Here is a 25,199-nt window from a genome sequence, read left to right as displayed (position 1 = left end):
GTGGATCACTTGAGGTCAGGAGTTCATGACCAGCCTGGCCACCACGGTGAAACCCCGTCTCTACCAAAAAATACAAAAATTAGATGGGCATGGTGGTACACACCTGTAATCCCAGCTACTTGGGAAGGTTGAGGCAGGAGAATTGCTTTAACCTGGAAGGCTGAGACCACGCCACTGTACTCCAGCCTGGGTGGCAGAGTGAGACCCTGTCTCAAAATAAAAAACAAAAAAGAGAGGGTTTGTTTTGAGACGGGAGACAGGACACTGTGTGGGGAGACAGGACATCCAGTGCTTTGGGGGAACTAAATGAGCAGCAGGGAGAGGTGAGAGCCAGGGACCAGGGCTGGAAGTGGGTGGAAAGGTGGGAGCAGGTGATGGGACAGTTACAGTGGGAAAACGGGTGTGGACACGAGTGCAGGTAGGTGGTGGAGGTGGGGGCGGCTGTGGAAGTTCGCTTCTCATCTCTTGCATTTTCTCTGCAAAATAAGAAGCCAAGAGAGTGAAAGGGGAGGAGGAGGTGTTGGAAAGGATTAGGGAGAAGTGGAAAGGTGTGAATTAAATGTCTAGAAGAGAGGAGGAAGGAGGGGATCAGAGAAATGTCATATGGCTGCCAGGCAGCATTGGGGTCTGCCTGAGGGTCAAGTTCACAGACTTGACGTTAGCCTGACCAGGGCACTGTGTTGTTCCTTAGCTCCCTTGGGCTGTGTGGGTGTAAGCACAGGAGAGGAAGGCTGGATTTAACCGGGGTCTCATGCAGGAGGAAGCCAAAGGGGGCAAGGGTGTGTGCAGAGAACGTGGTATTTTTTATTTATTTATTTTTTTGAGATGCAGTCTTACTCTGTCGTCCAGGCTCAAGTGCAATGGCTCAGTCTTGGCTCATTGCAACCTCCACCTCCCAGGTTCAAGTGATTCTCCTGCCTCTGCCTCCCAAGTAGCTGGGATTACAGATGCGTGCCACCATGCCTGGCTAACTTTTGTATTTTTACTAGAGATGGGGTTTCACCAGGTTGCCCAGGCTAGTCTTGAACTCTTGAGCTCAAAGGATCCTGCTGCCTTGGCCTCTCAAAGTGCTGGGATTATAGGTGTGAGCCACTGTGCCTGACTCCACCTCCACTTCTTGCTATAAATTATATGACCAATGGCTAGTCACTTAATCTCTCTATGCCTCAGTTTCCCTTTCTGAAAATGAAGCTTTTTTTTTTTTTTTGAGATGGAGTTTCGCTCTTGTTACCCAGGCTGGAGTGCAATGGCACGATCCCGGCTCACCGCAACCTCCACCTCCTGGGTTCAGGCAATTCTCCTGCCTCAGCCTCCTGAGTAGCTGGGATTACAGGCATGCGCCACCATGCCCAGCTAATTTTTTGTATTTTTAGTAGAGACGGGGTTTCACCATGTTGACCAGGTTGGTCTCGATCTCTCGACCTCGTGATCCACCCACCTCAGCCTCCCAAAGTGCTGGGATTACAGGCTTGAGCCACCGTGCCCGGCAAAATGGGGCTGTTAATGGTGCCTCTTTCATAGGGCCATTGTGAGAATGAAATGAGTATTTTAAAGCACTTAGGAAAAGCCCCTACAGGCTCCTAAGTAATAGTATTTTATATTAGCCTGGGAGCAGTGGCTCATAGCTGTAATACCAACACTTTGGGAGGCTTAGGCAGGCGGATCAGTTGAGGTCAGGAGTTCAAGACGAGCCTGGGCAACATGGTGAAACCCCATCGCTACAAAAAAATATGAAAATTAGCCAGGCATGGTGGTGGGCGCCTGTAACCTCTGCTACTCGGGAGGTTGAGGCAGGAGAATCACTTGAACCTGGGAGGTGGAGGTTGCAGTGACCTGAGATCGCACCTCTGCACCCCAGCCTGGACTCCATCTCAAAAAAAAAAAAGATAATGTCAGGACTTTTTGCTATATTCATGGACTACTTGCCTGACACAGGCTTATTTCTTTTTTTCTTTTTTTTTTTTTAACTAAAACCTTAATTTGTTTAAAAAGGACAATAGCTGATATCAATTGAGCACTTCCTGGGTACATGCAGATAACAAGCATTAGATCATTAAAGCCTCTTAACCAAGGGCACCCTCAAAGGAGAGTTTTGCCCATTAAACAAGATGATGGGATTCACAGCTGATCCAGCTTAAATGCTCAGCACAGTGACTTAATAAGGGCCAATAAATGCCACGAAATGAAAATGTCACAGCTGTCAGCCGGGCATGGTGGCTCTTGCCTATAATCCCAGCACATTGGAAGGCTGAGGCAGGTGGATCACTGGAGGTCAGGAGTTCAAGACCAGCCTGGCCAACATGGTAAAACCCTGTCTCTACTAAAAATACAAAAATTAGCCAGGTGTGGTGACAGGCACATGTAATCCCAGCTACTCTGGAGGCTGAGGCAGGAGAATCGCTTGAACCCGGGAGACAGAGGTTTCAGTGAGCCAAGATCATGCCACTGCACTCCTGCCTGGGCGACAGAGTGAGATTCTGCTTCAAATAATAATAATAATAAAATAGTTGCTGTCACTTTTAAAAAATGATGTGTCATAATAATGGCAACTAGCATAATTTAGTGCTTAATGTTAATTTTTCTTTTTTTTGAGAAGGAGTCTCACTCTGTTGCCCAGGCTGGAGTGTAATGTCACGATCTTGGCTCAATGCAACCTCCACCTCCCAGCTTCAAGTGATTCTCCTGCCTCAGCCTCCTGAGTAGCTGGGATTACAGGCATGTGCCACCATGCCCGGCTAATTTTTTGTATTTTTAGTAGAGACGGGGTTTCACCATGTTGGTCAGGCTGATCTTGAACTCCCGACCTTGTGGTCCGCCCGTCTTGGCCTCCCAAAGTGCTGGGATTACAGGCATGAGCCACCACACCCGGCCATTAATTTTTTTAAATATTAATTTTCTTCTGAGCAGCCTAGGGAAGATAGAAAAAAGAAAAAAATAAAAAATATATATCAAAAGTGTTAATTTTCACAGCTGTGAGCCACTATGCCCAGCCCCTGACATCAATTTCTACTGCAGAAAGAATGAAGTTATGGAGGCAGACTTTACAAAGACCACGCTGTATTTTTCTCCAGGTGATTATGAGTTGTATTAATAGTTCACTGAGGCCTGGTGCTTGAACCTGGGAGGCAGAGGTTGTGGTGAGCCGAGATCATGCCACTGCACTCCAGCCTGGGCAACAAGAGTAAAGCTCTGTCTCAAAAAGAAAAAAAAAAAAGGAAGGAGAAGAGAAACACGAAAAGCGGCTCAACAGTCAAAGACAGGTTTATTTTGGAGAATAAACCTGAGAAGGGCTTCTGGCTGATACTACCTGCTTCCAGGGTTTTTGGGAGTGTGTGTGTTTGGAGGAATGTTACTGGCAGTCAAAGTGACCGGGAAATGCTACTGGTACTCAGCTACTCGGGAGGGACCCAGGTGTGGGGAACACTCCCGTGTGAGACCCCTAAAAGGCGTGAGTCTCACTATACGGTGAGTTTGATCCCAAACACAGTTTCCTACTGGAGGCAGTCGAGCTATCCGGAAACATAGGAACTGAAAGATGAATGATCAGTTTCTAATATCAACCACAATATCGTTTGGGCCTAAAACTATGCGTTGCTGCTAGACCAAGTAACCCCCTACCAGCAACCGGTTCCTGCTATGACCTTTTTATGACTTTAAGAATAAGTTTTAACCTTTACTTACCTAACTGCCTTGTACCCTAGATAATGGTTTAACTGTTGATATTTGCAAGGAAAAATGCCACCGTAAGGGATGGCTTGGATTCCTGACTCAGAGATTCCTGAATAATGTTTTGATATAAACAAGTCTCCTGAATAATGTTTTGATATAAACAAGCTTTGTGATTGTAGAAAATTTTGTTACTTTTTACAACCATTGATCACATATCTGACTTCTCTATTGTATAGGCCATGTGAGGCATACATTTACATTCCTCTTACTATGACGTAGATCAAAGCCAAGAAATTGTATTTATTCCTGGCATTTGAAAAATAAAATTTGCTGTTTAGGCACAGCCTATCAGCCCTCCAGACGCCTCGCTTTCTCTCTCTCTGTCTTTATTATTTTCTCAGGCGCACTCCCTCTTCCAGGTATTGGGACCCTCTTGCAGGTCGAGAGACCCCCGGGCAGACGTGCCTACCCGTCCCGGACGGTCCACGACACCCAGGATGCTATAGTAGACCATATTTTCCAAAAGTGGCTATGATAACATTTCCTTTTTTTTTTTTTGAGACGGAGTTTCGCTCTTGTTACCCAGGCTGGAGTGCAATGGCGCGATCTCGGCTCACCGCAACCTCCGCCTCCTGGGTTCAGGCAATTCTCCTGCCTCAGCCTCCTGAGCAGCTGGGATTACAGGCACGCACCACCATGCCCAGCTAATTTTTTGTATTTTTAGTAGAGACGGGGTTTCACCATGTTGACCAGGATGGTCTCGATCTCTTGACCTCGTGATCCACCCGCCTCGGCCTCCCAAAGTGCTGGGATTACAGGCTTGAGCCACTGCGCCCGGCAACATTTCCTATCTGACATGCTCTTTCAGCTCACTACTGCTCACGAAGCTGTGGGGTCCACATTCCTCCCTGGGCACTGGGCAGGCCTTTGTGACTCCCTCAACTTTCAGAGCACTGCAGAAGTGACATTGATAAGGGATTTCATTCCCTCTCTCTCTGTTGCCTGGTTGGAGGGCAGTGATGTGATTATGGCTCACTGCAGCCTCAAACTCCTGCGCTCAAGTGATCCTCCCAACTCAGCCTCCTGAGTGGCTGGGACAGCAGACACATGCCACCATGCCCAGCTAAGTTCTGTAATTCTTTTCTAGAGACTGGGGTTGGGGGGGTCTCCCTATGTTGCCCAGGCTGGTCTCAAGTAATCCTGTTGCCTCGGCCTCCCAACGTGCTGGGATTACAGGTGAGAGCCATGTGCCCCACCTGCTAAGCGATTTGAGTCTGGATCACAGAGTATGTAGCCTTTTCCTGACTTTCTTTTTTTTTTTGAGACGGAGTTTCGCTCTTGTTACCCAGGCTGGAGTGCAATGGCGCGATCTCGGCTCACCGCAACCTCCGCCTCCCGGGTTCAGGCAATTCTCCTGCCTCAGCCTCCCAGGTAGCTGGGATTACAGGCACGCACCACCATGCCCAGCTAATGTTTTGCATTTTTAGTAGAGACAGGGTTTCACCATGTTGACCAGGATGGTCTCGATCTCTTGACCTCGTGATCCACCCACCTCGGCCTCCCAAAGTGCTGGGATTACAGGCTTGAGCCACCGCGCCTGGCCTCTGACTGTCTTTCTAATATGTGCTTTTGGAGCACAGTCAGTCCTGTGGTGTGCTGCCAAATGTTAACAACCAGCTCTCTAGGGCAGGAAAAAGAGCTTGGCTTTATAGCGTATGTTGCTTTCTGTGGACTTTTTTTTTTTTTTTTTTTAGACAGAGTCCCGCTCTGTTGCCCAGGCTGGAGTGCAATGGCCTGATCTCGGTTCTCTGCAACCACCGCCTCTAGGGATCAAGTGATTCTCCTGCCTCAGTCTCCCGCGTAGCTGGGATTACAGGTGCCCCCCACTATGCCCGGCTAAACTTTTTATTTTTACAAAATTTTAGAGATGGAGTTTTGCCATGTTCACCAGACTGGTCTTAAACTCCTGACCTCAGGTAATCTACCCACCTAGCCCCTACAAAGTGCTGGGATTACAGAGTGAGCCACCAGGCTGGCTTTTTTTATTTTATTTTTTATTTATTTTATTTTTTAGACAGAATCCTCCTCCGCCATCCAGGCTGAAGTGCAGTGGTACAATCTCGGCTTACTGCAACCTCCACCTCCTAGGTTCAAAAGATGCTTGTGCTTCAGCCTCCCAAGTAGCTGGAATTACATGCATGTGCCATCACGCCCATCTTGAGTTTTGTACTTTTAGTACATACATAGTTTCACCATGCTAAATTTTGTATTTTTAGGAGAGATGAAGTTTTGCCATGTTGGCCAGGCTGGTCTCGAACTCCTGAGCTCAGGTGATCCACTGGCCTTGGCCTTCCAATCCCCTATTGGGATTAGGGCGTGAGCCATTGTGCCCAGCCTCTTTCTGTGGTTTAAGAAAGCAGCGCACTGTAGCTTATGGCAAGCTACTGATCTGAGGTCCCTGAACTGTGGAGCTGAAATGGATGGGAAAGAGATGTGCACAATCAGCTTGAACCACGCAAGCCTGCTCCAGCACACCGCTGCCTGAACCGCTGCCCGTCTGGCTGCCTTTGAAGTCACGATGCTGGAGAGGCTGTGTGAAGACAGAAATGCCTGGGAGGAGCCAGATGTTCCAGCTCCCAGCTGTGTGAGTTTCCCCATCCCAGGTGCTAGACAGTGAGGAAGCCTCAGATGACCGAGCCCCAGCCACCATCTGACAGCAATGGCATAAGAGCTCCTAAGTGAGGACCGCTTTGCTGAACCCAGGCAGTCCCCAGAGCCGGAACACATAATAAAATAATAATTATTGTTTTTTAAGTCACCATGTCTTCAGGGGTCTGTTAAGTAGCACTAGCTGAAAGTAATAATGGGCTGGGCACGGTGGTTCACGCCTGTAATCCCAGCACTTTGGGAGGCTGAGGCAGGTGGATCACTTGAGCTCAGGAATTCAAGACCAGCCTAGCCGGGCGCGGTGGCTCAAGCCTGTAATCCCAGCACTTTGGGAGGCCAAGGCGGGTGGACCACGAGGTCAAGAGATCGAGACCATCCTGGTCAACATGGTGAAACCCCGTCTCTACTAAAAATACAAAAAAAAAAACTAGCTGGGCGTGGTGGTGCATGCCTGTAATCCCAGCTACTTAGGAGGCTGAGGCAGGAGAATTGCCTGAGCCCAGGAGGCGGAGGTTGCGGTGAGCCGAGATCGTGCCATTGCACTCCAGCCTGGGTAACAAGAGCGAAACTCCGTCTCAAAAAAAAAAAAAAAAAAAAAAAAAAAATTTGTTGAGCATGGTAGCAGGTGCCTGTAATCCCATCTACTTGGGAGGCTGAAGCAGGATTGCTTGAACCAGAAAGTGGAGGTTACAGTGAGCTGAGATCGTGTCACTGTACTCCAGCCTGAGCAGTAGAGTGAGACTCCATCTAAACAACAACAACAAACAAATAAACAAACAAACAAAAACAAAGCCTGGCACAGTGGCTCAGGCCTGTAATCCCAGCACTTTGGGATGCCAAGGCAGGCTGATCACCTGAGGTCGGGAGCTCAAGACCAGCCTGATCAACATGGAGAAACCATGTTTCTACTAAAAATGCAAAATTAGCCAGGCATGGTGGCGCATGCCTGTAATCCCAGCTACTCGGGAGGCTGAGGCAGGAGAATCGCTTGAACTTGGGAGGTGGAAGTTGCAGTGAGCTGAGATCACACTATTGCACTCCAGCCTGGGCAACAAGAGTGAAACTCCATCTCAATTAAAAAAAAGAAAGAAGGCCGGGCGCGGTGGCTCAAGCCTGTAATCCCAGCACTTTGGGAGGCCGAGGCGGGTGGATCACGAGGTCAAGAGATCGAGACCATCCTGGTCAACATGGTGAAACCCCGTCTCTACTAAAAATACAAAAAAGTAGCTGCGCATGGTGGCACACGCCTGTAATCCGAGCTACTCAGGAGGCTGAGGCAGGAGAATTGCCTGAACCCAGGAGGCGGAGGTTGCGGTGAGCCGAGATCACGCCATTGCACTCCAGCCTGGGTAACAAGAGCGAAACTCCGTCTTGAAAGAAAGAAAGAAAAAAGAAAAAGAAAGGAATAATGCATTGCATGGGAACAGACCACCAAGAGCATTTCAATAAGAAACAATAGGTGCCTCAAATGTAGAGGCAGACAGGCCTGAATTTAAATTCTGGCTCTACCCATTTCCTATCTGTGTGAACTGGGGCAAAACAAAATATTTATCTCCTTTGAGCTTAGTCAACGTAATTCAGGAATAGCATCTTTTTTTTTTTTTCAATCCTCCAAGACATCTGAAGGATCATGTTTTAAAAAACACTTTTTTTTTTTTTTAAAGACAAGTTCTTGGCTGGACGAAGTCGCTCATGCCTGTAATCCCAGCAATTTGGGAGGCCGAGGTGGGTGGATCGTTTGAGGTCAGGAGTTTGAGACCAGCCTGACCAACACAATAAAACCCTCATCTCCACTACAAATACAAAAATTAGCCTGACCTGGTGGTGTGTCCCTATAGTCCTAGCTACTCGGGAGGCTGAGGTATGAGAATCGCTTGAACCTGGAAGGCGGAGGTTGTAGTGAGCTGAGATGGCACCATTGCACTCCAGCCTGGGCAACAAGAGTGAAACTCCATCTCAAAAAAAAAAAAAAAAAAAAAAAAGAGGGAAAAAGAAAAAGAAATCTGTAGCTGAATCATTTGCATCTTGAGACTGTGATCATTTCACAGTAATTTCACTTCATGATGATACGTGTTTTAAATGACAACAAAGATTACCTACCAAGATCATTTCAGATGGTGTTAAAATTTCAAACTGTAGCCAGGCACAGTGGCACACACCTGTCGTCCTAGCTACTCAGGAGGGTTCCCTGATCCCAGGAACTCGAGGCTGCAGTGAGCTATAACGGCACCACTGCACTCCAGCCTTGGCAACAGTGACACCTCGAGTCAAAAGGAAAATCAAACTGAGCAGAGGTATACTTATTTAGAAAGCATTTTATATTTGTTTCTTGATCTGAGGGTGGGCTACATTTGCCTTCATGTGTACATAGTCAACAGGCTGTGCAATTTGTGCACTTTTTTTTTTTTCTTTTTTTTTAGACAGTGTCTTGCTCTGTCGCCTAGTCTGGAGTGCAATGGCACAATCTCGGCTCACTGCAATCTCCACCTCCCTGGTTCAAACAATTCCCCTGCCTCAGACCTCCCGGGTAGCTGGGATTACAGGCACAGGCCACCATGCCCGGCTAATTTTTTTTGCATTTTTAGTAGAGATGGGATTTCACCACACTGGACAAGTTGGTCTCCAAATCCTGATCTTGTGATCCGCCTGCCTCAGCCTCCCAAAGTGCTGGGATTACAGGTGAGAGCCACTGTGCCCAGGCAAGTTTTACACTTTTTATAAAAGGCTTGCTAAAAATGGGCTGCGTCCCGTGGTTCACGCCTGGCATCCCAGCACTTTAGGAGTCCAAGGTGGGAGGATCGCTTGAGCCCAGCAGTTTGAGACCAGCCTGGGCAACACAGTAAGACCTCATCTCGACAAAAAAATAAACATTAAAAAATTAGCTGGGCCAGGTGTGGTGGCTCATGCCTGTAATCCCAGCACTTTGGGAGGCCAAGGCAGGTGGATCACCTGAGGTCAGAAGTTCGAGACCAGGGGCCGGGCGCAGTGGCTCAAGCCTGTAATCCCAGCACTTTGGGAGGCCGAGGCGGGTGGATCACGAGGTCAAGAGATCGAGACCATCCTGGTCAACATGGTGAAACCCCGTCTCTACTAAAAATACAAAAAATTAGCTGGGCATGGTGGTGTGTGCCTGTAATCCCAGCTACTCAGGAGGCTGAGGCAGGAGAATCGCCTGAACCCAGGAGGCGGAGGTTGCGGTGAGCCGAGATCGCGCCATTGCACTCCAGCCTGGGTAAGGAGCGAAACTCTGTCTCAAAAAAAAAAAAAAAAGAAGTTCGAGACCATCTGGCCAACAGGGTGAAACCCTGTTCTTTACTAAAAATACAAAAATTAGTTGGGTGTGGTGGCATCTGCCTGTAATCCCAGCTACTTGAGAGGCTGAGACAGAAGAATCACTTGAACCTTGGAGGTGGAGGTTGCAGTGAGCTGAGATTGCGCCATTGTAAGACTCTATGTCAGATTTTTTAAAAAAAGTTAGCTGGAACTGGCGGTGTGCACTTGTAGTCCCAGATACTCAGGAGGCCGAGGTGAGAGGATCACTTGCGGCCAGGAGTTCGAGCTATGACTGCACTACTGCACTCCAGCCTGGGTGACAGAGTGAGACTCTATCTCCAAAACCAAAAACAAACACAAAACACCACCACCAGCAACAAAACAGAACACACACCAAAAACCCCAACATTGGCTAAAAATGATTAAAGCAAGAAACACAGAGCTACTAGTCCATGGAAGGGAACAAAAAGATGTCCAAAAACTTTCCTCAAAGCCATCAAACAAAAGATGGGACTATTTTAAAATATAAGCATCTGTGAAAATGATTAAGAGTTAGCTTTTAAGTATCTCCTTAGCAGATTCTCAAATTGTATAGTTTTTTTGAGGCCAGAGACCTTTTTATATTGCCTGGAAAATTCTGCACAAAAAATACCTCTGTGAATCATGATACCAGTTTGTTTTTGGTTCATCCAGAGTATACTTTTGCTGGACTATATTTATAATAAGCCATTTTTTTTTTTTTTTTTTTTTTTATGGCTCTGGACTGGGATCTGCTATGCAGTCCTCACTTAGGGAACTCATGCCTCTGCCGTCAGATGGTGGATGGGCTGGGTCATCTGAGGCTTCTTCCATCCTAGTCTAGCAGCTGAAGTGGAGAGACTCCAACAGCTGGCGCTCCTTAGACATTCTATTTTCACGTGGTCTGTCCAGCTAAAATGTGTACTTTTGAAAATAAACCAAATAATGCAGCTTTTTTTGAGACAGAATCTTGCTCTGTTGCCCAGGCTGCAGTGCAGTGGCATGATCACAGCTTACTGCAACCTCCGCCTCCCGGGTTCAAGTGATTCTCCTGCCTCAGCCTTCCTAGGAACTGGGATTACAGGTGAACGCTACCATACCAGGCTGATTTTTTGTATTTTTAGTAGAGATGGGTTTTCACCATGTTGGCCAGTCTGGTCTCCAACTCCTGACCTCAAGTGATCCTCCCGCCTCGGCCTTCCAAAGTGCTGGGATCACGGGCGTGAGGTACTGTGCATGGCCCCAATAATAGACTTTCATCTTCAAGGTTCATTGTATTGAACGGGTTCTACTACCACAGCAGCCTCAATAAGCTGTCTTCATTTTATAAAGTATTGTTTTTACGTTATTAATTTTATTACTTTTCATTAATTGTATCTGTTTTAAATGTAGCAATTTTATTTCAATTGATTTTAAATCTCTTGTGTGTGTGTGTGTGTGTGTGTGTGTGTGTGTGTGAGATGGAGTCTTACTCTGTCACCCGGGCTGGAGTGCAATAGCGTGATCTCAGCTCACTGCAATCTCTTCCTCCCGAGTTCAAACAATCCTCCCACCTCAGCTTCCCAAGAAGCTGGGCTTACAGTTGTGTGCCACCACATCCAGCTATTTTTTGTATTTTCAGTACAGATAGGGTTTCACATGTTGGCCAGGCTGGTCTTGAACTCCTGACCTTAAGTAATCCTCCTACCTTGGCCTCCCAAAGTGCTGGGTTTACAGGCCTGAGCCACCACACCCGGCCTTAATTCATTTTTATTAATTTTATTAACATCTTTGGAATTTTTATTTTTCTTTTTAAATTTTAATTCTTCTTCCTTTCTTCTTCAGAACTTTTATTTTTCTTTTTAAATTCTTCTTCTTCTTTGTTTTTTTGAGAGGGAGTATCGCTCTGTCACCCAGGCTGGAGTGCAGTGGCGTGATCTCAGGTCACTGCAACCTCCGCTTCCCAGGCTCAAGCAATTCTCTACAGGTGTGCGCCACCACACCCGGCTAATTTCTGCATTTTTAAAAGGGACAGGGTTTCACCATGTTGGTCAGGCTGGTCTCGAACTCCTGAGGTCAAGTGATCCACTTGCCTCGACCTCCCAACGTGCTGGGATTACAGGCATGAACCATGAACTACTGCGCCCGGCTGCTTTCTGTTACTATAAATTTGATTTTTCTTTTCTTTCTTTCTTTTTTTTAAATAAAGACAAGGTTTCATCCTGTTGGTCAGGCTGGTCTTGAACTCCCGACCTCAGGTGATCCGCCCACCTTGGCCTCCAAAGTGCTTGGATTACAGGTGTGAGCCACCAGGCCCGGCCTCGATTTTTCTTTTCTGTAATTTCATGTAAATGGAATCATATAGCGTGCCAGTTATTAATCTACGACATATTGTTTTAAGCGAAAGTGGAGTTTGGTTCTAGCCCACCCAGGGACAATGTTAAAGAGAAAAAAGGGGGGGGGCAGGGGCGGCCGCGGGGGCTCACGCCTGCACTCCACCTGGACAAGAGCGAAACTCCGTCTGAAAAAAGGAAAAAAAAAAAAAAAAATTTTGGCCCTTTAAATCTTTTTCCTTTGCTGACTGACACGATGCGAAATTTTTTCAGTAGAGGGCGCCGGAGAGACACTGCAGGAGGAAAGGGTTTGGCTTCGTTTCCAGACTTGGCTCCTGCAGGGCAGTTACTCCTGCAGGGAGCACGCTTCTCCAGTCTCCGACTCCCACGTGCGTGTGATTTCTTTATGTCAGGAAGTTTCTCTGGCACATGGCTCCTGAAACATGGCAGTCAGCAGCACCCACCTCAGCCGAGACACTTCCCTGTACCCTGCTTTCCCCAGCATCCTACTGAATGGACTTCTTTGCATTCCATTGGGCCGCACCAAGAGTTGCCTGTGTCCTTCGTTGAGCTATGGCCAAGAATACACCAGCAAGGTCACAGTCTCAGCCTGGGCCTCTCATCTTTCTCGGTTATCTTAGGCTTAGGAGGAGTGGCTGCTCCTTGTATCTGCTATTTCTGTTTTAAATATATATATATAATTTTAAGATAGAGACAGGATCTTACTATATTGCCCAGGCTGGTCTCCAGCTCCTGGGCTCAAGCGATCCTCCCACCTTGGCGTCCTAAAGTGCTAGGATTACAGGGGATTACAGGTAGGAACCACTGGGCCCGACTATGTAGCTGCTATTTCTACTTTCTTTTTTGAGTTGGAGTCTCACTCTGTTGCTGTTGCCCAGGCTGGAGTGCAGTGGCACGATCTTGGCTCACTGCAACCTCTGCCTCCTGGGTTCAAGTGATTCTCCTACCTCAGCCTCCCGAGTAGCTGGGATTACAAGCATGAGCCACCACACCTGGCTAATTTTGGGATTTTTATGAGAGACAAGGTTTCACTATGTTGACCAGGCTAGTCTTGAACTCCTGACTTCAGGCAATCTGCTTGCCTCAGCCTCTCAAAGTGCTAGAATTAACAGGCGTGGGCCACTGCGCCCAGCCTCAACATTCTTTTTATTTACTTATTTCTTTATTCATTCATTCATTTGAGATGCAGTCTTACTCTGTCACCCAGGCTGGAGTGCAGTGGCGTGATCTTAGCTCACTGCAACCTCTACTCCTGGGTTCAAGTGATTCTCCTGCCTCAGCCTTCCAAGTAGCTGGGAATATAGCCATGTGCTATCACGCCTGACTAATTTTTGTATTTTTAGTTGAGATGGGGTTTCACCATGTTGGTCAGGCTGGTCTTGCACTCCTGACCTCAGGTGATCTAACTGCCTTAGCTTCTCAAAGTGCTGGGATAGGTGTGAGCCACTATGCCTGGCCAGCATTCTTTTTAAATAAATAAATAAATAATGTGTGTGTGTGGAGACGGGGTCTCACTATGTTGCCCAGGTTGGTCTGCAACTCCTGGCCTGAAGTGATTCTCCCGCCTCAGCCTCCCAAAGTGCGGGGATTACAGGCCTGAGCCACTAAGTCTGGCCTCAGCGTTCTTAATCATTTCTGAACAAGTGGCCTTGCCTTTTCATTTTGCAATGGGCCCTGCAAATTATGCAGCTAGTCCTGGGAACATTTAGGTTTGCAAAGATGTTCTAAACAGAACAAGAACAGGATACTATAAAAGGAAGAATGTCCACAAGAAGAAAAAGAAATTCAAAGAAATGAATTGGATGAGTTACTAAGAAAAATGCTTCTTTCAAAAGGGAAAAAATTAAAGCTATGAGAAACTCTAGGAAAAACATAAAACTGTATCTATGTTACAGCCATTCGATGAAGTTCACTAAAAAGGAATCCTTTTGACCTGGAGGCTAGGGGCATTCTCTTTACATTGGCTTTACCTATGGGTTTTCATGGGAAAAGGGCTCTTCAACAAATGCTGCTGGGACAAGTGGAAATCTATATGCAAAAAGATGGATTTAGACCATTACCTCATACCAGAATCAACTTGAAATTAATCATACATCTAAATTTAAGAATTAAAACGATAAAACTTTGAGAAGAAAACAGGAGAAAATCTCATGATCTTGCGTTAAGCAGAGATTTTTTAGATCCAACACCAAAACTATGATTCATAAAAGAAAAAATGGATAAATTAGACATTATCATAAGTGAAAACTTTTACACTTGCACATTATAGATATGATAAAGGACTTGCATATAGAATATATAAAGAACTCTTAAAATTCAATGAGATAAACCAGTTAAAAAGTGGACAAAAGGCTGGGAGCAGTGGCTGACGCCTAGAATCCCAGCACTTTGGGAGGCCAAGGTGGGTGTGAAGGACTATGTTAACTTCTCTTCCCGGGTCCACAAGGGGCGTGGTTTCAAAGGCAAGAACTCCCCAGCATCATGCATCCATCCACCTCCCCATCCGGAAGCCTAGAGTTCTTATGTCTAACTTTCTCAGGCTAGAGGGCTAGGTAAAATTCCAGGTGAGCTTCCTTTGTTCAGAAAGCCCGCCAAAAGCCCTGGAGGGAGGGACTCTGTTGTGGTCCCAAGCAACCAATCTGGGATCAGAGTCAAACATCAATCACTCCAGAGGAAAAGAACATGAATGGGGCAGGTATAACTTCAAAGTTAAAACCCCACTGCCCCTTGCCTGTGTGGACTTTTTCTCCAGATCCCCTCCCATGGCAGCGTGGGAGCTGTCTCTGCCTCTCTACCTGTGTGGATTTTCCTCTCTGGGATTCCCTCCCACAACAGCATGGGAGCTCTCTCTACTTCTCTCTCTTTCTCTCTCTGCAAAACTCTTTGGGTCCCACATTTCCTTAACCGGTAGGTTCACCGTGGCCAGGGCCTCTCTCCCATTCCTGCGGCAAGGGAGCCCAAGAGCCTCGGGCACATTAAATGGAGGGGGGAGCTGAGCTCCGTCCCATCCTGCAACCTGGTTACAGGTGGATCATCTGAGGTCAAGAGTTCGCGACCAGCCTGGCCAACATGGTGAAACCCCGTCTCTACTAAAGATACAAAAATTAGTCTGTAATCCCAGCTACATGGATGCCAAGAGAATCTCTTCAACCTCGGTGGCGGATGCTGGAGTGAGCTGAAATCACGCCATTGCATTCCAACCTGGGCAATAAGAGTAAAACTTTATCTCAAAAAAAAAGGACAAAAGATTTGAGCAGATATTTCACCAAAGAACATACACAGATGAGTAATGAGCACATGAAGTGATGCTCCACATCATTAGTCATTAGGAAAATGCTCATTTTTTTTGAGATTGGGTCTTGCTCTATTGCTCCAGCTGGAGTGTGGTGGCATGATCTTGGCTCACTGCAGCCTCAACCCCCTGGGCTCAAGTGATCCTCCCACCTCAGCCTCCCCAGTAGCTGGGACTACAGATGCACCCACTACAACAGGCAGCTAATTTTAAAATATTCTGTAGAGATGGAGTCTCCCTGTATTGCCCAGGCTGGTCTTGAACTCCTGGAATCAAGGGATCCTCCTGCCTTGACCTCTCAAAGTGCTGGGATTATGGGTGTGAGCCACCATGTCCACCTGGGAAATGCCAATTAAATTCACAAAGAGACACCACTTCACACCCACTACCCTGGCTATTATTCAAACTGACAATGCTGACAGGTGTAGTCAAGGACATGAAGAAACTGGAACCCTCAGACTTCACTGGTTGGGATATAAAATGTACAGCCACCTTGGAAAACCGTTAGACAGTTTCTTTAAAAGTTGAAGCCAGGCAAGCCGGGCGCGGTGGCTCAAGCCTGTAATCCCAGCACTTTGGGAGGCCGAGGCGGGTGGATCACGAGGTCAAGAGATCAAGACCATCCTGGTCAACATGGTGAAACTGTCTCTACTACAAATACAAAAAATTAGCTGGGCACAGTGGCACGTGCCTGTCATCCCAGCTACTCAGGAGGCTGAGGCAGGAGAATTGCCTGAACCCAGGAGGTGGAGGTTGCGGTGAGCTGAGATTGCGCCATTGCACTCCAGCCTGGGTAACAAGAGAGAAACTCCGTCTCAAAAAAAAAAAAAAAAAGTTGAAGCCAGGCATGGCAGCTCGCGTCTGTAATCGCAGCGCTTTGGGAGGCCTGAGGTCAGGAGTTGGAGACCAGCCTGGCCAACATGGTGAAACCCTGTTTCTACTGAAAACACAAAAATGAGCCAGGCATGGTGCTGGATGCCTGTAATCTCAGCTACTCGGGAAGCTGAGGCAGGAGAATCGCTTGACCCTGGGAGGAGGAGGTTGCAGTGAGCCAAGATTGCACCACTGCACTCCAGCCTGGGTGACACAGCAAGACTCTGTCTCAAAAACAAAGAAACAAAAATATGTAGTGGCTCACACTTGTAATCTGAGGACTTTGGGAAGCCGAGGCAGAAGGATCACCTGAGTCCAGGAGTTCCAGGCTACAGTGAACTATGAATGCACCACCACACTCCAGCTTGGGTGACAGAATAAGACCCTGTCTCTAAAAAATAAAAAAAAAATTTTTAAGTTAAGCTTGGTGTGGTGGCTCATGCCTGTAATAGCAGTTCTTTGAGAGGCCAAGGTGGGTGGATCACTTGAGGTCAGGAGTTCAAGACCAGCCTGACCAACATGGAGAAACCCCATCTCTACTAAAAATATAAAATTGGCTGGGCGTGGTGGCGCATGCCTGTAACCCCAAGCACTTGGGAGGCTGAGGCAGGAGAATAGCTTGAACCCAGGGGGCGGAGGTTGCAGTAAGCCGAGATCATGCCATTGCACTCCAGCCTGGGCAACAGAGTGAAACTCCGTCTCAAAAAAAAAAAAAAAAAAGTTGGCCGGGCGCGGTGGCTCAAGCCTGTAATCCCAGCACTTTGGGAGGCCGAGGCGGGTGGATCACGAGGTCAAGAGATAGAGACCATCCTGGTCAACATGGTGAAAGCCCGTCTCTACTAAAAATACAAAAAAAAAAAAAAAAAAAAATTAGCTGGGCATGGTGGCGCGTGCCTGTAGTCCCAGCTACTCAGGAGGCTGAGGCAGGAGAATTGCCTGAACCCAGGAGGCGGAGGTTGCGGTGAGCCGAGATTGCGCCATTGCACTCCAGCCTGGGTAACAAGAGCGAAACTCCGTCTCAAAAAAAAAAAAATTTTTTTAAACAAACTTACATGAGATCCAGCAATTCTATGACAAGATTATCCAAGAGAAATGAAAACATACCTCCTTCCTCCATGCAAACACTCACACGTGAGCGTTCACAGCAGCGTTATACATTTGGAAACACTCCAAATGTCTATCAGCTGGTGAATGGGTAAATCAAATGTGCCAATAGAAACTTCCACAAAAAAGAATATTGTTCAGCAATAAAAAGGAATAAACATGCGATAGTATGAAAAAACCCAAAGCAATATGCTACATCAAAGAGGCCAGACGCAAAAGGCCACATATTATATGAAGTACTTCTATGAAATGACCAGAAAAGACAGATCTGTTTGATCAGAAAGGAGACCAGTAGTTGCCTGGGGCTAGGCTGGGAACAGAGTGACTGCAAATAGGCACAAGGGATATTTTGGGGGTGATGAAGACGCTTTTTGTCACGGTGGTGATGGTTGCACAACTCTATAATAAAGTCACTAAAAACTACGAAGTTGTCCACTTTCAAAGGGCTGAATTTTTTGGTATGTAAATTATACCTCAAAAAAGCGGCTTTCAAAAAACACTGCAAACTTTGCAGTTAAAGCGTACAGGGCTTAAATATGGAAACAGAACAGACTGTAGATGTTTCCACCTTGACAATGTAAAGGCAAATGTACATCTGGGTGCGATGGCTCACGCCTGTAATCCTGGCACTTTGGGAGGCTGAGATCGGATGATCGCTTGAGCCCACGAGTTCAAGACAAGCCTGGGCAACACAGTGAGACCCTCTCCGCCCCCATCTCTATACAAAAAATTAGCAGGCATGGCGGTAGGTGTGTGGAGTCCTAGTTATTTGAGAGGCTGAGGTGGAAGGATCTCTTGAGCCCAGAAGCTGAGGTTACAGTGAGCCAAGATCCTGCCACGGCACTCCAGCCCAGGTGACAGAGTGAGAACCTGTCTCAAAAAAGAAAAGAAAAGAAAAGAGCAAACAAAACAGCGCAATGCAATTCACTAAAAATACTATCAAAGAGAACTCCCATACATTCCTGGTGGAATCCATTTGGAATCACTTTGGAAACTGTTGGACATTTTTTTTTTTTTTTTTTTTTTTTTTTTGAGTCTCATTCTGTTGTCCAGGCCGAAGTGCAGTGGCGTGATCTCAGCTCACTGCAACCTCCGCCTTTCAGGTTCAACTGATTCTTGTGCCTCAGTCCCCCAAGTAGCTGGAATTATAGGCATGTGCCACCATGCCCAGCTAATTTTTGTATTTTTATAGAGACAGGGTTTCACCATGTTGGCCAGGCTGGTCTTGAACTCCTGACCTCAAATGATCTGCCCACCTTGGCCTCTCAAAGTACTGAGATTATAGGCATAAGCCACCGTGCCCAGCCCATTGGACATTTTTTACTGAAGTAAAAATGAAAGTTTTCCTGTCCCATGACCCAGCAACTCCATCCCAGAGCCAGGAAACATGCAAGAACACTCATGGTGGTATTGTTCCTGACAGCTTCAGACTGGAAATGTCCCAGATGCCCGTCCACTGTAGCACATTAATAAGATGGACTACTACATGGCACAATAATATAAATAATACAAATATTACAAATGATACACATACAATATAAGGAATAAGCCACAAGTACCCGGAACATGAATGATTATGAAAAGAAAGAAGGCCGGGCGCGGTGGCTCAAGCCTGTAATCCCAGCACTTTGGGAGGCTGAGGCGGGTGGATCACGAGGTCGAGAGATCGAGACCATCCTGGTCAACATGGTGAAACCCCGTCTCTACTAAAAATACAAAACATTAGCTGGGCATGGTGGTGCTTCCCTGTAATCCCAGCTACTGAGGAGGCTGAGGCAGGAGAATTGCTTGAACCCAGGAGGCGGAGGTTGCGGTGAGCCGAGATCGCGCCATTGCACTCCAGCCTGGGTAACAAGAGCGAAACGCCATCTCAAAAAAAAAAAAAAAAAAGAAAAGAAAGAAAAACATTTTGTTTTTGAGACAGGGTCTCCCTGTGTTGCCCAGGCTGGAGTGCATTGGTGCAATCATAGCTCCCTGTAGTCTCCATCTCCTGCACTAAATCGATCCTCTTGCCTCAGTCTCCTCTACAACTGGGACCACAGGCACACACCACCATGCCCAGCTAAGTTTTGTATTTTTAGTAGAGATGGGGTTTCACCATGTTGGCCAGGCTGGTCTCGAACTCCTGACCTCAAATGATCTGCCCACCTCAGCCTCCCAAAGTGCTGGGATTATAGGCATGAGCCACTGCGCCCGACCCTTTCTCTCTGTGTGTGTGAGGATGGCCCCTCCGCAAGATGGGAAATGTGCAGGCCTACATCTCTCATCCACAGTCTGCATGTTCCAAAGCTCAGAAAACCAAAAGCTTTTCCCAGACCCACTTGGTGGCAGGAGCTGACTTGAGCTGAGCTGTCATAAGGTTTGCTGTAGTCTTTGGCTGTCCCTGCACTTCACTGAAGGCATATTAGTGTTTGATAACACAAATGCTCCTCAGCCCTACTAGGGGTCTAACGTAACATATCAAATGGGCTCTGTACGACTTGCTTAATATTCAAAGTGTAGGCTGAGCCCGGTGGCTCTCACCTGTAATCCAGCACTTTGGGAGGCCGAGGTGAGCGGATCACTTGAGGTCAGGAGTTCAAGACCAGCCTGGTCAACATGGTGAAACCTCATCTCTCTTAAAATACAAAAATTAGCTGGGCATGGTGGTGCGTGCCTAGAATCCCAGGTATTTGGGAGGCTGAAGCAGGAGGATGGCTTGAACCTGAGAGGTGGAGGACAGAGTGAGCAGAGATGGGGCCACCGCACTCCAGCCTCGGTGACAGAGGAGACTCCATCTCAAAAAAAAAAAAAAAAAAAAAGGCCGGGCGCGGTGGCTCAAGCCTGTAATCCCAGCACTTTGGGAGGCCGAGGCGGGTGGATCACGAGGTCGAGAGATCGAGACCATCCTGGTCAACATGGTGAAACCCCGTCTCTACTAAAAATACAAAAAAAAAAAAAAAAAAAAAAAAAAAAAAGTTCAAAGTCTAGATTCCCAAATGCATCTGGTTCCAAGAATTTTGGATCAGAGGTGATGGACCTCTAATAACCCCTGTCCCCCACGGTTGTGGGGAAATTTCATGAGATGAGGGCCTGGCCCTTGACAAACGTTTGCTGCCACTGTGAGGAGTTGCTATGATTAGCACCGAACGCCCAGCTATGGGATGGAGGAGTTCACGTGGGCACCTCCATCTGCTGCGACCAGAGACTAGAAGAATGTGGGATTAAGGACAGGCGTGCTTAGGAAATAACAAAGCAAAACACAGCAGGACAAAAACTGAACCTCTGGCATGATCGTTCGATGAATTTTCAAAATGAAAAAGAAAATACCAAGTTCCAAATCTATCCCTAGAAAAAGAGCGGTGACTGGGCATGGTGGCTCAAGCCTGTTATCCCAGCACTTTGGGAAGCCAAGGCAGGAGGATGGCTTGAGCCCAAGAGTTTGAGACCAGTCTGGGTAACATACAAACAATATTAAAAAAATCAGCCAGGCGGGGCGGTGTACGCTTGCGGTCCCAGCTACTCGGGAGGCTGAGGTGGGAGGATCACTTGAGCCTAGGAAGCTGAGGCTGCAGTGAGCTGAGACTGTGCCACTGCACTCCTGCCTGGGTGGGAGTGAGATCTTGTCTCAATTAAAAAAAAAAAGAAAAGAAAGGAAAAGAAACAGAAAAAGGAAGGAGCCAGGTGCACAAGTTATGTTAACAGTGTTAGTCGTAGGTGAACAGGCTATGATAGTTAAGGAAGCGCCTTCACAAAATACTAACAGCTACTGTTAACTGAGCGCTTATTTTGCTCCAGGCATGTGGGAAGTGCTTTGAACTCACAGAAGCTTCAAACCACTCCACGAAGAAGGCACATGGGGAAACTGAGGCTTGGAGGAGGGAAGCAACGTGTGCATAGTCATCGAGCAAAGAAGCAACAGAGCCATGTCAAAACACAAAATTACAACGAACTTTGTTACAGATCTAATGGGCTTTTAGTCAAGATTCCTGAATGAAGAGCCTCCATCCCACAAAACAGACTGAGACCCCCACTGGGTAGTAAGAGAATGGCGGGTTTTGTAAAGTGGGACCAAGGAAAAAGAATAATAGAAACAAAACAAAACAAAATAAAAGTTAGGCTGGGGGCAGTGGCTCACGCCTGGAATCCCAGCACTTTGGGAGGCCAAGGCAGGTTGGGCACCTGAGGTCAGGGGTTCGAGACCAGCCTGGCCAACATGGTGAAACCCCATCTCTACTAAAAATACAAAAATTAGCTGGGTGTGGTGGTTGTGTGTGCCTGTAGTCCCAGCTACTCGGGAGGCTGAGGCAGGAGAATCGCTTGAACCCTGGAGATCAAGCCTGCAGTGAGCTGTGATGATACCACTGCACTGCAGCCTGGATGACAGAGTGAGACCCCATCTCAAAGGTTAAAAAAAAAAACCTGCGGGTATTGGAATTCTGGTATACAGGACTCCATAGTTTGTGCTACAGTATACATGTCTTCTGTCTCTTTGTTTCAAAATGATCTTACTTTATTTCCCCCCAATTTTTATGGTGAAATTTCATTATATAGACAAGTTGAAAGAGTAATCAAATGAACATTACTATATGCTCCACGTTTTGCCATATTTGTGCTCTCTCTCTCTCTTTTTCTTGGACGGAGTTTCACTCTTGTCACCCAGGTTGGAGTGCAATGGCGTGATCTCAGTTCACTACAACCTCCACCTCCCAGGTTCAAGTGATTCTCCTGCCTCAGCCTCCTGAGTAGCTGGGATTATAGGTACCTGCCATCATATCCTGCTAAATTTTGTATTTTTGTAGAGATGGGGTTTCAGCATGTTGGCCAGGCTAGTTTCAAACTCCTGACCTCAGGTCATCCAGCCTCAGCCTCCCAAAGTGCTGGGATTACAGGCATAAATCACTGCACCAGGCAGTGTTGATGAACTACTCTTCAATACTTCCTGATGAATCGCCTAAGAATAAGGGCAACCTATGGGTTTACAAGGTGATCCTTCTTAACACCATAAAGAGAAATCCATTCTGCCATCAATACCCACTCTGTGAACAATTTCCCTGTCTCTAGCGGGTCTTCTGTGGCTATTTCCTCCTAACAAGATCCCCACCGAGGCTCAAACACCACTGGGGGTGGTCAAGTCTCACTCATCTCTTTTAATCTGAAACACTGCCTTTTCCATTTTTCCCAAAGAGATTGTATTACTTTTTTTTTTTTTTTTTTGAGATGGAGTTTCGCTCTTGTTACCCAGGCTGGAGTGCAATGGCGCGATCTCGGCTCACCGCAACCTCCGCCTCCTGGGTTCAGGCAATTCTCCTGCCTCAGCCTCCTGAGTAGCTGGGATTACAGGCACGTGCCACCATGCCCAGCTAATTTTTTGTATTTTTAGTAGAGACGGGGTTTCACCATGTTGACCACGATGGTCTCGATCTCTCGACCTCGTGATCCACCCGCCTCGGCCTCCCAAAGTGCTGGGATTACAGGCTTGAGCCACCACGCCCGGCGATTGTATTACTCTTATCACAGAAAAAAATTAATGCAAACTTTTCTATTTGATTTGTAAGCCATATATAGAACTTGACTGGAATTGGAGAAATGAACATTTACACAAATACAAAAATGTTACTTTAAAAAGATATCTTTTTGTCTGGGTGCCAGTGGCTCACACCGGTAATCCCAGGACTTCTGATGGCGGAGACAGGCGGATGGCTTGAGCCCAGGTATTTGAGACCAGCCTGAGCAACATGGCAAAACCCCATATCCACAAAAAATACAAAAATTAGTGGGTTTTGGGGGTGTGTGCCTGGGGCCCCAGTTACTCAGGAGGCTGAGGTGGGAGGATCTCTTGATCCCAGGAGGTCAAAACTGTAGTGAGTCATGATCACAACCCTGCACTCCAGCCTGGGCAACATATATATAACATATATGATATATATATATATATATATATATATATATACATATATATATATATATATATATATATATATATATATATTTTGAGATGGAGTCTTGCTCTTGTCACCTAGGCTGGAGTGCAGTGGCGCGTTCTAGGCTCACTGTAACCTCTGCTTCAAGCGATTCTCCTGCCTCAGCTTCCTGAGTAGTTGGGATTATAGGTGCCTGCCACCATGCCAGGCTAATTTTTGTACTTTTAGTAGAGATGGGGTTTCATGTTGGCCAGGCTGGTCTCCAACTCCTGACCTCAGGTGATCCTCCCACCTCAGCCTCCCAAAGTGCTGGGATTACAGGGGTGAGCCACTGCGCCTGGCCTAAAAAGAAGCCCCTTAGCCAAGCCTTACAAAAAGAGAGTCAACAGATACTAGGTATACTTCATGGAACAATCAATACAAGTTTTTAAAAAGTATTTAATGTTAGAAAGTACCCAATAGAGAAGTTAAAAGTAACGCCCTGACTGTACGGGAGGTGATTCTATAGAGTGGAGGAGAACCACGGAGATGATGAAAATTGTCTCCTGTTTTAACAAGGGACCCAGGGATGACTCGTCTAAAAGTCGATGAAATTAATAATTCAAAAATCTGCTTTAAAGATTTGGCAATAGACACCAAAGGAATCAAAGGAATCAAAAGTGGAAAAAGTTAAAAACGAGGCAGCAGCGATCGTGAGTTACTTTTTGCCGTTTTTGAACAGTAATGTAATTACAAAAAAAATGTATTTGGCCGACAGGGGTTGGGGGCGGCGGTGAGGGAGAGGTTGAAAGGCGTGTTGTTTTCCATGCAAAGCCGTCTTCTACGTGTCTGAGTGTCGTGTGTTACTGGAACATTTTAGAAGTTATTATTTAGTTTACAACTAGACGCGTACTATTTGTCTTTCAAACTGTGGAGTAAACAGACGCTGTCTAAAGTTGAAGAGGCCATAAACAGAGCTCTAGAACAAATCGCTAACACTGCAAAAGTAACACAGCAGCCTAACATTTAAATCGAGAGTTGCGGCTGCGGCGAAACACAGAATGTGCCCAAGTTGCTAAATCAAGAAACCGCCCTCCGAGGCTTCTGATTCACTGATTCTGCGAAGGGACTGCAGGCCAGAAGACAGAAAATCCAGCAACGATAAAAAGCGGCCTAGCCTTCCCCGGGCTGTGGCGCCCACGTGGAGGTTTGCAGCGTTTGGCAGGGGTTTTGGATGGTGGCCTCCGCGGACGAGCGCAGGGGTGGAGAGGCCTGGGCGTTCGAACACCTACTTTCAAAGCAAAGCCCTTCCAGATTTAGGGCTTTCTAACGCGCATTTGTATAACTTTGGGTTTATAAGAGCCTCAGGCCGCGGGAGGGCCCGGGGAAGGGACGCTGCGGGTTACGGGACTCCCAGGGAGCCGCCCCTCCGGGCAGGGCCTGGGGCGGGAATCCTTCCCGGGGCGCCCAGGCTGCAGGCGAGAACGGGACTGACGCTTGGCTCCCGACCTCGGTTCCCTACCTGTCCCGGCGCTCACCTGGCGGCCTGCTCGGAGGCGGCAGCGGCGGGCTAAGCTCCCCTTCCCCACTTTGCTCTGGGAGGCAGTCGGGGGGCTCCCCGGGATTGGCGTGGCCCAGGGAGCCCCGGGACCGGCCGTCTGGGCGGTCGGTCCTCTCCTGGGGCGTGGCGGCTGCAGCCCGGCGCCGGGGGCGGCGACTCTGAGATCCCGCGGGCGGGTGCCCCTCCTCCGGCGGCGAGGCGGGGCGGGGGGGAGCGAGCGAGGGCGGGCCGGCGGGGCACCTGGCAGGGCTGCGGGCGCCGAGGGGGAAGGGACGGGGAGGGGCGCCAGCCCGCGGCACCAGATCCCGGGCCCGCCCTGGGAGAGCCGCCTCCTCTGAGCGGACGAATTCCAGGTCCCCAAGCCCCCCAACCCGCGGGGGGACTGGTCCTAGCTCCCCTCCCCCCATCCACGTCCCGTTCCCTCCTGGTTCTGGCCCCTGCCCGCGGCCGCCTCCACCATTCACAACATAGATGGGATCGTGCACAGGTCCACGGCTGGTAAACCGCTTAGCTGTGATCCCGACCCA

At 47.6% G+C, this 25,199-nt stretch overlaps 1 protein-coding gene across 3 annotated transcripts in view; it reads right to left on the bottom strand.

The window, feature by feature from the left end:
• Window positions 1-24,861, bottom strand: part of FBXO17 (F-box protein 17) — a 39,018-nt gene extending 14,157 nt beyond the window's left edge. The window contains exon 1 of one of the 3 annotated variants that reach the window (XM_074386389.1): window positions 24,634-24,861. The gene's annotated coding sequence lies outside the window, so the exon portion shown is untranslated. The remainder of the gene's footprint in view (window positions 1-24,633) is intronic. The other 2 variants (XM_039466803.2, XM_074386388.1) reach the window with 2 other exon arrangements.
• Between the last annotated feature and the right edge of the window lie 338 nt (window positions 24,862-25,199).

This window comes from Saimiri boliviensis, chromosome 14 (assembly GCF_048565385.1).
Source record: "Saimiri boliviensis isolate mSaiBol1 chromosome 14, mSaiBol1.pri, whole genome shotgun sequence".
Classification (NCBI taxonomy): Eukaryota; Metazoa; Chordata; class Mammalia; order Primates; family Cebidae; genus Saimiri; species Saimiri boliviensis.
The sequence above is the reverse complement of the archived record's forward strand: the minus strand, read 5'-3'. Positions and strand labels throughout refer to the sequence as shown.